Genomic DNA, 12,700 nt, shown 5'->3' on the forward strand with positions numbered 1-12,700 from the left:
AGGCCCTGGTGTGCCCACTCTCTCCCTGTTTGTCTCTCTTCTCTCTCTTTCTCTGTCTCTCTCCTTGCAAATAAATAAATAAAATTTTAAAAAGTCACTGGAGAGATGGCTTAGCAGTTAAGCACTTGCCTGTGAAGGCTGAGGACCCCGGTTCAAGGCTCGATTCTCCAGGACCCACATTAGCCAGATGCACAAGGGGACGCATGCATCTGGAGTTCGGTTTGCAGTGGCTGGAGGCCCTGGCATGCCCATTCTCTCTCTCTCTATCTGCCTCTTTCTCTCTCTCTCTCTGGAGCTCTCAAATAAGTAAAAATAAACAAAAAAAAATTGAAAATTGAAAAAAGTAATGGACTGTTGTGCTTGGCAGAAGATACAGAACAGAAAGATGAGCAATGTACAGTTTATCACAGGAAAAACTCAAGCAAATTTAAAGTTACTGGCACAGACACTGGCTTCAGGTTACTAAAACTGTGATTTTTAAACAAATTACCACTATTGAGTATAATACATTTTACACTGAAACAAAGTAAGTCCACCCAAGAAGGTGACATTCACCCAGGAAAGGTTGAATGAGTAGAAATACAAATTCATTTGAAAGGAGATGACTTGAAAGCAGAATCCTGCTCAAGGTCAAGATTTACTTTCTCTACAGATTAACAAATTAGTGCTTCCACTGAATACCTGGTGATAGTTGTAGAAACATGAGGAATGCATGAAAATGGGTCATTAAGTGCACTTAGTTTGAGGAGTCACTACTGAAATGCAGCATTGTAAAGCACTTGTGTAGAGGGTAGTGAGGCCATTGTCTGAAGTTGAATCAGGAGCTTCTTCTCCAGTGTGGCATATGAAGTAGGGAAATGTCCCTGTATTGATGTATAAAAAGGCCATTGCATGGAACTGTGAAGATGGACCATGGTTTGTAGTAGAGACCCAAGGATGTTTTGGATATACCAGGAGTGTGCAGTACCTATCATGGAGAGTTGGTGGCTCAGAATGAAAGATTTCCTCTGTATACTCAGCCCAGCTGGAGAAGAACTAGAAATTCCAGAGACTGTCATACACTGGTTATGAATATTGGACTTGAGCTACAAATGTCTGATGTTTTCCTACAGGTTAGTGACTTTGCTTTACAATAGCCTGTTTGCAATGAAAATATTTTCTCTGTGCCATTGTGTTGGACATATGTAACTTGTCTTGATTGCACAGGACTTACAGAGACAGTCTTGAATCTCAGATGAGACCTGGGTTGTGTGAACAACATCAAAGTTGGTAAAGCTTATGGAGACCTTTAACACTGGACTGAATATTATTTGCAGATTAAGATGGTCATTTGTCTATGGGATATGGAGGTAAAATGAATGTAGTAGGTTTTGTTTTTTGGGTTTTTTGGTTTTGTTTTTATTTTTGTTTTTGTTTTTGTTATGTTTTGTTTTGTTTTTGAGGCAAGCCCAACAGACTGCCTTTTTTATGCAAGAGTTGGAGAGAGGAAGAGAGAGGGAGAGAGAGTTGTCACACTAGGGCCTCCAGCCACTGCAATCAAACTCCAGATGTATGTGCTCCACTGTGCGCAGGTGCTACCTTGCGTGCTATGTCACTGTGCATCTAGCTTACATGGGGAGTCGAACATGAGTCCTTAGGATTTGCAGGCAAGCACCTTAACCACTGAGCCATCTGTCCAACCGGAATATAGAAGGGTTTTTTGTTTTTTTTTTTTTTTTTTTTTTTTTTTTGGTTTTTCAAGGTAGGGTCTCACTCTGGTCCAGGCTGACCTGGAATTAACTCTGTCATCTCAGGGTAGCCTTGAACTCATGGCAATCCTCCTACCTCTGCCTCCTGAGTGCTGGGATTAAAGGTGTGCACCACCATGCCCAGCTTTATAGAAGTTTTTAATGTGATAGTTTGAATGCTTGGTCCCATAAACTCAGTAATTTTTCATTAAACTTTCTAACTGATCTCCTAGCAGGCAGATTCCTGTTGGTGGGGCGGGGGGGGGGGCATGTCACTGGGGGAAGACCTACGTCCAGCCCTACAAGGTGTTTTCAGAGATATATGAGCTCTAATGGTTCCTTCTTTCTGCTTTGGGTGTTTATTGGTTGTTTGGTAGCTGCTCTCTGCTTAGATCTATGAAAGGACCCCAGCTTCTTCTGCCACTGATGGAACTTCCACTGGATCTGTAAGGCCCTTCCGCCTGCTTGGCTGCTTTTGCTGCTTGCTGGCAAGTGCTGTTATTTGTGTGCATATCTATCCTTCTCAGTTATCCTTCTTCTACATTGAAACCAAGTTCCCTCAGCCTCCCAACATGGACTGAAGACCAACATTCTCTAAAAAGTCTTCAAGCCTTCAGTGATGGATTGGGATGGCTGAGGCATCCAGCCACGTGGTCGAAGGAGCTTCCCATTACCTTGACTCTCAAGCCTGAAGATTGCTGCTATTGGACTACTGTAAACTAACCCAGTAACTTCCCTTTTTCATACAATTCATTCTATCAGTTCTGTTCCTCTGGAGAACCCTGACTAATATACCATCCAATGTATAATTGTGAAGACTTCAGCAGAGACTCTGCAGTGAGCAATGGACTTTAACTGTAGATATGACTAGAAACACCTGGTGGACTATTGCTTCTAAACCATGTCCATGGATTTTTTGATGGTCTTTCTCTCAGAGAGCCTCTTGGTGGGTGTCAGCTGCACTTAGCAACTCTTCAAGAAGCACAAGTCCAAAGGTGGGAATGATACGTTGCAACTTCAAAAACAAGTGATATGGTTATAAACCATAGCTTGCCCCTTCTGTCTTCTTCCCCCCTCCCCATCCTCCCTTGCTCCCTCCCTCAAGCTCTTACTATGTGTATCAGTTACTTTCTCATCATTGAAACAACTTACCTGAGCTGAAACAGCTTAAGGAATGTCTAGATTACAGTTATGAAGGGAAGTCTATCACAGCTGGGAAAGCATGGCAGGAGCAGGAAAACAGAATCACACCATCACATCATCAGCAGGGGAAAATGGAAACAGTTTACATTCAAACCACCACACCTTTTTAATCCTTTCTGGCTACTGTAACCAAGTACCACAGACCAAGTTTTTCTGTCAGCTCAGAGGTAGGCAGGGTAGCCTCAGGATCTATCTGATCCAGTCAAGGCCTCTTCCACATTTCAGACTGCCAGCTCCCCAAGACATGCTCACATATGCCAGAAAATCAATTAGACGTTTTTGAGGACCTTGTTATAAAAGTCCTAATCTCATTCATAAGGCTGCCAATCTTATACACTATTGGCATCACCCAAACTCTGCTTCTTCATATGAGCCCCTTTGGAATCTAGGATTCTAACATTTAATTTGTGGCAGAACAGATTCAATAGACCACAGTTACTCTGGAGAATACAAACTACCATGTCATGAAGACACACCCAGGCACCCTATGAAGAGGCACATGTGATATGCATCAGAGCCAGGTCAGCAAGGAATTGAGTTCCCTAACTCTTTTTGTTTAACATATATATATGTATTTATTAACAGCTTCTTTACTTACAGACAGCAAACCATTATATTTCCCTCCCCACCCCTACCTTCCCCTTCATAACTCTGTTCACCATCATACCACCTCCCTCTCTTCATTAGTCTCTCTTTTAATTTGACATGATCATCTTTTTCTCCTATTTTGAAGGTCTTGGGTAGGAATTTCTAGGCACTGCAAGGTCTTGGATATCAAGACCAAATTCTGTTCTGACAGTTTTATGTAAGGAGTGGTACTCTTCCATTGGCTCTTATGTTCTTTCCTCCACCTCTTCCACAAGGGACCCTGAGCCTTGGAAGGTGTGAGATGTTTCAGTGCTGGACACTCCTCCATCCCTTCTTCTCAGTGCTATGTTGCCTTTTGGCTCATCCCAGTGGCCATTACCATCTGAAAAGAGAAGCTTCTCTAATCAGAAGTGAGAGTAGCCTTAATATCTGAGTATAAACATTAAGTGGAGTGTTTTCAGGGCAATTTGGTGAGAGTAATCTATGCATTTATGCAGATAACAGCAGGCTTTGATACCGCTAAGGTTCATGACCTCTCCTGCCAGAGGCTTTTGATTAGGTTTTCAGTACCAGTCATATATTCCCTCCCATAGAGTGGGCCTTCAGTCCAATTAGAGAGCAGTTGGTTTCCCCCAGCACAGACATGTCACTATTGCACTCATTCCGTTATTTGGCCTGTCTGGCCAAACTTGAGCTTTCCAGTGTCCACTGTTTTCACCACTGATGACTTTTGTCTCCCATAAGATTACATACAGTCCAGATTTTTCTAGATTTCAGTTGGCTGGGCTACAGGGAGAAGGTTTTCTGCTCAGCACAAGCTTGATGTCTCAGTGACCATGAGGACATTCAACATCTACCAAAGCAGAGATCCAGAGGCTCCTAAGAGTTCATCACTGAAGTAGACTTAAAACTCACCCACCATTGCTCAGGGAATTTTGCAGAAGAAAAGGCAGAAAGATTCTAAGAGCCACAGGTTAAGACATCATGCCCAGTGGCATTCCCTGCCCCCCCCCAAAGTAACTGACTGCTGCTCCCACAATGCATAAACCACAACCCCATGGGAAATACCTGGAACACCACTGAGAAATATCCCCAACAGAATGGGGGCAGCGAGGAGGGAAAGGAGTGTACCACCACATTATGTATCCATATGAAAAATACTGTTAATAATCATAATAATAGCCATTAAAAAGAATGTGAGTGTGACCATGGAAAAATCCAGGAAGACTTTGAGAAAATGATTAGTGAAAGCCTCAAGTGTTTTAATTAACTCTTATTAGAATTGTAGTCTTTGAGGAGGCTTCTGATGAGGACATGGGGGGAATGGGGGACTTGTTAAAATGGAGGAAGGGGACTGTAGGAAGTAATTCTCTTTTAAGGCATAGCTAATAGTAAAAAGACAAGGAAAAGAAATAGAGGGAAACTGAGGGAATACAAAAATGTCAAAAAACATAAATAAATCATATATTAAACCAGAGGAAATAGAATCTTTTGTGATGTAATCACAGAAAGTCAAATACCACTGTGACTTATAGTCAGAAATGTAGAAAGAGGGAACAGAGCAAGAGAGCAGGGTAGATTTTGACCATACATGCTAGTATTGCCATCTCCATTCTTATGATAAAGTAAAAAATAACTTAGTTACTAATACTTTTAATTCAATCAAAACTTGCTTTTTTGAAGATTTTAAACCTTATCATTTTATGATGATGCTAAAGTGAAGAAATGAATCACAAGCAACTAGGACAATACACAGTATGGAAACTTAATGTACAAGGTGGCGGTGGCTCCAGTACTTATCACAATTACTTTTAGGACTTTAAAGAGATAAGGTGGTACCACAAGTACATTCAGTCAGACAAAGGGCCCGGCCCTATGAAGAGTTAAAGCCTTGCCTTGCTGAGGTGTCTCAATAATCCAAGATGCCTAAACGCCACTTCTTCAGTACTGGCAGAAGCTTAAGATAGAGAGAGTGATTCTGTCCTGAGAAGATATGTGGTCATATCGTTTACCTAATAGAATGAGGCTTCAGTAAGATTAACAAGAAATTTCCACAGCTTTTAATAAAATTTTATTTGTAGAAACACTTCTAACTGAGAGCACAGGAACACAGATAATACATAATAAGAAATACTTAAGTAAAAACCCCAAAATTCTAGCATGAAGCTAGACAGCAACAAACATTCTTGTCAAAGTATGTGTAACTGTTTGATTTTTTGATGTTTGCTATCCTTATTGGGGTTAGGTGGAATCTAATAGTTGTTTTAATTTGCATTTATTTGATAATTAAGGATGATTAGCATTTTCTTAAGTATGTGTTTGCCATTTGTGTTTCTTCCTCTGTGAACTGCCTGTTCAGCTCTTTGCCCCATTTTGTGAGTGGGGTGTTTGACATCTTACTGTTTAGATTTTTGAGTTCTTTGTAGATTCTAGAGATTAGGCCTCTATCAGTTGGCTAACCCGCAAATATTTTCTCCCATTCTGTGGGTAATCTATTGGATTGCTTATTGTGTGCTTGTCTGTAAAGAAACTCTTCAGCTTGGACAGATCTTGGTCATTTCCCCCAGTCGTCTATGTAGCGCCTTCTGGCACTAGACACGCTGACTGTCTGGGGACTGACTGTCTCCTGGCTTCCAGCCATGTCATTCCATTTTATGTGTCAGCTGCGTATGAAGTCTTCAGCAATAGGGTCTTATCACTGGCCTTTGGTGGGTCATCAAGTACTCTGACAGAAGTCTGTAATTGTTTTGGGAAACCTTGTAGGTTTCTCTGATCAAAAGCTCATTGTGGATGGTAGGCCCAAGCTGGAAGTGGGGGTTACAGGTCAGTGTCCACTAAGAAATTGAGGAAAAAGATAACTAATATACAAGAGTTAGAGAGGAGAGAGATAGAGGGGAGAGGGGGAGAGGGAGGGAGGGAAGATGTAGGAGATTTAGGTCAGTCTTGACCAAGATCTGTCCAAGCAACACATTGTTTAACCTAATTAGCAACAAATAACCGGATGTGATGCCCACACAAGTGCAATAGTGGTACACAGCCATGATGAGGAATCAATTGCTCTTGATTTGGCTAACTGATCCACTCAGTGGTACTAGACCCTTAGCTGGAGCTGGGAAACAAGTCAGAACCATACCCAAACACAAGCCCACTCTACAATATCAAGCTACCATCAATCACGGGGTATAAGAGGGCCTACACCTATCAAACTGTCTATCAAAAAAGTAAGTGTTATCTCAATTTTCCGGGTGCTAACTTACTCTCCGTTGGAGAATCTGCTTCTCTTTTCCAGATAGATGCAGATCCTAAGAAGAGAGCTGTCCCAACATACCTCAAAAGGGGCCCAACTGAAACTAAGGACAACTGGCGAAATAATCAAGGGTGATGTTTTCCTGTGAACCAGATACCAGCACAAAGGGGAAGGAGATCAACGCAGAGAAAAATCAACTCCTACCAAATCAGAGAGCCAAAGCCTCAGAGACCCCCAACACCTCAGCACTGAAGCAGACCAAAAATGAACCCAACATGGCTCAGGGAAATCTTGCGGAAGAGGGGGTGGAAAGAATGTCAGAGTTACATGTTGGGTCATGATTTGCAGAGACATTTATCATACTAATAACTGGGGGCTAACTCCACAATGCACGACCCATTTTCATTAACAAGGAGGGTCTAATGGGAGGGGTAGATCACAGATGAGCCTAAATAATGGTACCAAACTGCCTGTATTTACTGAAAAGAAAACTAATAAATTAAATTAAAAAGAAAAAAGAAACTCTTCAACAAAATCAAATGAAAATAAATGCTGGCAAGGATGTGGAGAAGTAGGAACACTCATCCACTGTTGGTGGGAATGTAGGATGGTATAACCACTTTGGAAAGCAATATAGAGACTCCTGAAAAAGATGACTTTAGAGATACCAACAGACCCAGTTATTCCCTTACTGGGCATCTACCCTAAAACCTTCAAACCACAGGCCAGAGAGATTTGCTCAACCATGTTTGTAGCGGCTCAATTCGTAATAGCTAAGAGCTGGAATCAATCCAGATGTCCATCACTAGAAGAATGGATAACTAAGATGTGGCATATCTACTCAATGGAATTCTATACAGCAGTAAGAAAAAATGACACAAAGAAATTCGAGGAAAAATGGTTGAGCCTAGAACAGATCATTCTCAGTGAACTTACCCAATCACAGAAAAAAATCACCACATAGTCTCACTCATCTACAGCACCTAACCTTACTCTACCCAAGATACCTTACATACCCAGAAAGCATCTCATGGACTAGACACTAGGATGAAGGGGGAGGGAGGGGAGGGCATCAAAGGGGTGAGAAACACTAATCTAGACGCAAATGGCAATGGTACCATAAAATTCTACTTCCTAAAAGGCAGACCAAATGGCTGAACCTTCACCAGGCCTTACAGGAAACACCTGAGCCACAAGACACTGGAGAGGGTAGGATCAAGTCTAACCTAAATCTCCTACATCTTCCTTCCCTCCCTCTCCCCCTTCCTGCCCCCCCCTCCTTTCTAACTCGTGTATATTAGTTATCTTTTCCCTCATTTTCTTAGTGGGCACTGACCTGTAACTCCCAGTACCAGCATGGGGCTATCATCCACAATGAGCTTTTGATCAGAGAAACCTACAAGATTTCCTAAAAGAATGACAGATTTCTGTCAGAGTACTTGATGACCCACCAAAAGTCAGTGGTAAGACCCTATTGCTGAAGACTCCATATGCAGCTGACTGGCAAAATGGAATGGCATGGCTGGAGGCCAGGAGAGTCAGTCCCCAGACAGTCAGCATGTCTAGTGCCAGAAGGTGCTACATGGGCAACTGGGGGAAATGACCAATATTTGTCCAAGAAACTCATGGTCTAACCTACTTAGCAAGAAATAACCTGGTGTGATGCCCACACAAGTGCAATAGTGGCACATAGCCATGGTGGGGAACCAACTGCTCTCGATTTGGCTAAGTGATCCCCTCAGTGGTGCGGGACCCATAGCTGGAGCTGGGAAACTAGTCAGATCCATATTCAAACATAAGACCACTCTCCAATATCAAACTACCATCAATCATGGAATACAAGAGGGCCTACACCTATTAATCTCTCTACTAAAAAAGTAAGGTTTATCTCATTTGTCCTGGTGTTAACTCACTCTCAGTTGGAGATTCTGCTTCTCTTTTTCAGATAGATGCAGATCCTAAGGAGAGAGCCACCCCATCATACTCAAAAAGGCCCTGACTGAAACTAAGGAAAATTGGCAAAACAAGCAAGGGTGCTGTTTTCCTGATGAACTGGATACCAGCACAAGGGGGAAGGAGACCAACCCAGAGAAAAATCAACTCCTACCAAATCAGAGAGCCAGTGCCTCAGAGGCCCCCAACACCTCATCACTGAAGCAGAGCAAAAATGAACCCAACATAGTTCAGGGAAATTTTGTGGAATAAGGGGGGAAAGAATGTCAGAGCCACATGTTGGGTCATGATATGCAGAGACATTTATCGTACCAATAATTGTGGGCTAACTCCACAATGCACGACCCATGTACATCAACAAGGAGGGGCCAATGGGGAGGGGTAGGTCATGGATGAGCCTAATAATGTTACCAAATTGCCTGTATTTACTGAATAGAAAACTAATTTAAAAAATTTAAAAATAAATAAATAAATAAACTTTTTTTAAAAAGGATGTGTAACTGGGGAGTGCAATCATGAGCGCAGGCAGTGTACCTGAGCATCACAGAAGATTGTTCTCTGGCAGAATTAGAGCTGTATCCTGACTTCAAGGAATTTCCAATGTTTGCCAACCTGATTTTTCTTAGTTACTCTAGATGAGTAATTCACCCCTTCTCAAGTTTGCTCTCTCTTTTTAATAGGAATTGCTTAATCATTATATACTACAGAGCTTGCCACAATATAATCACCAACTTAGGGGGAAGACAAGTTCTCTCTTGACCTTATAGACTTCCACATCTAAAGAAGCTGTATTTCAGGAACTATGGTAACAGAAGTGTATTCAGACAGACTCATATGCACCTGCATCTGGTTTAGATGACAAGATTCTGAACATAATCTTATAACATCATAAGACCATTTAACAGCCCTGGAAAAAGGTATGTTTTATATATGAATGGAATGCTTTATGTCAAGAAAATTGATGCTGTGGTTTATTTTTCCCCCACAAATGTCAAAAATTTCTGCTGCTTTCCCTTTAAGGGGTGTAGCCCAGTATGTTAAGAGACATACAGCAACTTGCTTTTACTAAACATTAAAAATCCAGACATGGGGCTGGAGAGATGGCTTAGCAGTTAAGGGCTTGCCTGTGAAGCCTAAGGACCCCAGTTCGAGGCTCGATTCCCCAGGACCCACGATAGCCAGATGTACAAGGGGGTGCATGCATCTGGAGTTCGTTTGCAGTGGCTGGAAGCCCTGGCACACAAATTCTCTCCCTATCTGTCTCTTTCTCTCCCTCTCTCTGTCACTCTCAAATAAATAAATAAAAATGAACAAAAATATTTTTTTTTTAAATCCAGACATGATAGTAATGGTTCTACCCACTAGTTCATAGATGACACCTGCAGCTTTGTTTTTGTATTATGCATCATTCATTCTATAAGATACAGCTGTCAGGTCACATGGTCAATGAAACAACCTTGTCATGTTATGTCATATTACATGGGAAGTGAAACAACCTTGGGAGGAAAAGGTCATATGAGGAACTGAAACCAACAACCAATCACCAGTGAGTTGCTGGTTGAAGGAATTTAATGAATGGTCTTCAGCTTCAGTATAGCTTGCAGACAGTTGCTTCTCTAGACAAGAACCTGACTGTCACTACACAGCCTTGAACCACCCAGCAGAGCCTCAGATTCTATGTCACATAATATTTGTTTTGTTATTTGAATCTTTCTTTGAACTTTCCGGGATGATTTGATGCATATCTAAGGATGAATAAATGTGGGCATATAAATTGGGATAATACATGGGGCCATAACATCTGATAATGTACAAATAGCAAAAAATAAAACTAAAAAAGTCAGGTTGAATAGATGGCTAAGTACAAAAGGGGATTTTCTTGCAAAGCCTGACACTTTGGGTTTAATTCCTCAATACTCACTTGAAGCCAAACACACAAAGTAGCACATATGTCTGAAGTTACTTTGCAGTAGCAGGACATCATGGCCTGCCCATTCTCTGTCCCTCTCCCTCCCCGCCCCATCCTCCTCTCTTCTCTTTCATCTTATATAAATAAATAATTAAAATAATCTAAAATGAAGAAGTGGTGTGGGAAGAGGAAACAAATAATCAGTTCATTGTCTCAACAGTCAGCATCAAGTAATAAGATAAGCTGTCAAATCAAGTCAATCTATAAATAAAAGATATATAGTTAGAGCTAATACTATTGGCCTAAACTACATGAGAAAAGAATAAGTTACATCAGGTCAGAACTCTAATCAGATAAATAATAAGTGAATAAAATTGGAAATTATATATTAAAATCAATTGGGGTAACAAACAGAAAAATCAAATTCCTCACCAAGATGATGATTTTATTTTACTCAGTTTATGTTGCCTAGATGTAAGGTATGGATTCATTATGAAATAAGTTATAGTTTCATCCTATAAATATGACCAATTCACTATAGGTAATGATCTGGCCATAATCCAATATCTTCTCTAAAGCAAAGATATTTCAATTATTTATGTGTTTTTTTTTCTGCATGGCTAACACTATACTATGAAGAGTACATTAAATTTAGAAAGACATTATTCAGTCTCTTTCATAGATGAAAGGAAAGTTATAGCCCCCTAGATAATAAAAATAAAATAGCCTAGAATATAATATGGATATTAAAACAAAATTTGTGAAAATGAAGCCTGCTAGATATTAGAATAAATGATCTCATTATAAAATCCTCAGGTCCTCATTTCTTGAAAAAGCCACAATTACAGCCTTATCTTCTTTAGTGACCAATTACTGTATTCATAGTGTTTTTGAAATAAATGCTTTGCTATTTTTATGATAGAAAATTGCAATGCAGATATTTCCATAAGTAAGAAATCTGAAGTAAATGACACTATTCAATCAAAACAACTACAAAACCTTTGAATTTTAGATGAAATGTAAAGAGAAACCCTTTGTTAGCAAAAATAAGCTATTTAAGATGATTACCTTAATATCACTTCAGTTTATCAAGTCAGGTCATTACAGTCTTCACAGTGACAAGAAATACTGTCTTCTATGCTGTCCTGTGTAATCTGGACAGCTGTTGTGACTGGTTCCCTGCAATAGAACGGAAGAGGAGCTCATTTGCATTCTTGAAATTCACAGGTTTAAAAATATTTTTTTAATTTAATTTATTAGTTTTCTTTTCAGTAAATACAGGCAGTTTGGTACCATTATTTAGGCTCATCTGTGTAAAAATATTATTCTGAAGCCGGGCGTGGTGGCGCACGCCTTTAATCCCAGCACTCGGGAGGCAGAGGTAGGAGGATTGCCATTAGTTCAAGGCCACCCTGAGATGACAGAGTTAATTCCCAGGTCAGCCTGGACCAGAGTGAGACCCCACCTCAAAAAAAAAAAAAATTATTCTGAGAAAAAATGGTTTTGTCATATACAATCTAATTGTTTTTCCATGTTATTAAACAAGACCTTCACAATGCATGTTTATAGGTATGGGGGTGCCAGGGCCAGTGTGGTGAGGAGTCTGGGTGGGGGATGTGGTAGCACCCTTCAACACACACCTTCCAATGCTCATCCTGAGGAACACCACCAGGAAAAGAAGTCAATCCTCCAAAGAGGTCACTGGCTAACACTCCACCCCTAACTAGTCTCATGGAGAATACACACCCTACTGTCCCACGTCCTCTGCAGAATGTACTTGGCATCTGAGTGTCATTTGAAAAGCAGTAGACCATTACTTGAAAAGTTGCAAGTCTACCTGTTAATTGATATGAATGAACTTCTTTGCTCTAATGTATCATAGGAGAAAAGACCCTCTCAGTCAGGGCTGGCAAAATCTTTCAGCTTTCATGCTGAGCAAGTTAATGAAGATCTGCTGAACTAGTTTAGAAAGAAAGTCAGCCTAGCTGAAGGGAAAATGCCCTGAGGAGAAAAACCTAGCATAACTCAGGCCATCTTTATCAGGATCTTTCTTTACTAAACATGTTCTGCTTC

At 40.7% G+C, this 12,700-nt stretch overlaps 1 long non-coding RNA gene across 1 annotated transcript in view; it reads right to left on the reverse strand.

Moving 5' to 3' along the window:
* The window catches only part of LOC123458515, a 42,076-nt gene extending 30,270 nt beyond the window's left edge, over positions 1–11,806 (reverse strand). Inside the window, exon 1 of the long non-coding RNA XR_006635702.1 lies at positions 11,696–11,806. This is a non-coding gene — a long non-coding RNA (uncharacterized LOC123458515). The remainder of the gene's footprint in view (positions 1–11,695) is intronic.
* Between the last annotated feature and the right edge of the window lie 894 nt (positions 11,807–12,700).

Source organism: Jaculus jaculus, chromosome 2 (genome assembly GCF_020740685.1).
Source record: "Jaculus jaculus isolate mJacJac1 chromosome 2, mJacJac1.mat.Y.cur, whole genome shotgun sequence".
NCBI classification, from domain to species: domain Eukaryota; kingdom Metazoa; phylum Chordata; class Mammalia; order Rodentia; family Dipodidae; genus Jaculus; species Jaculus jaculus.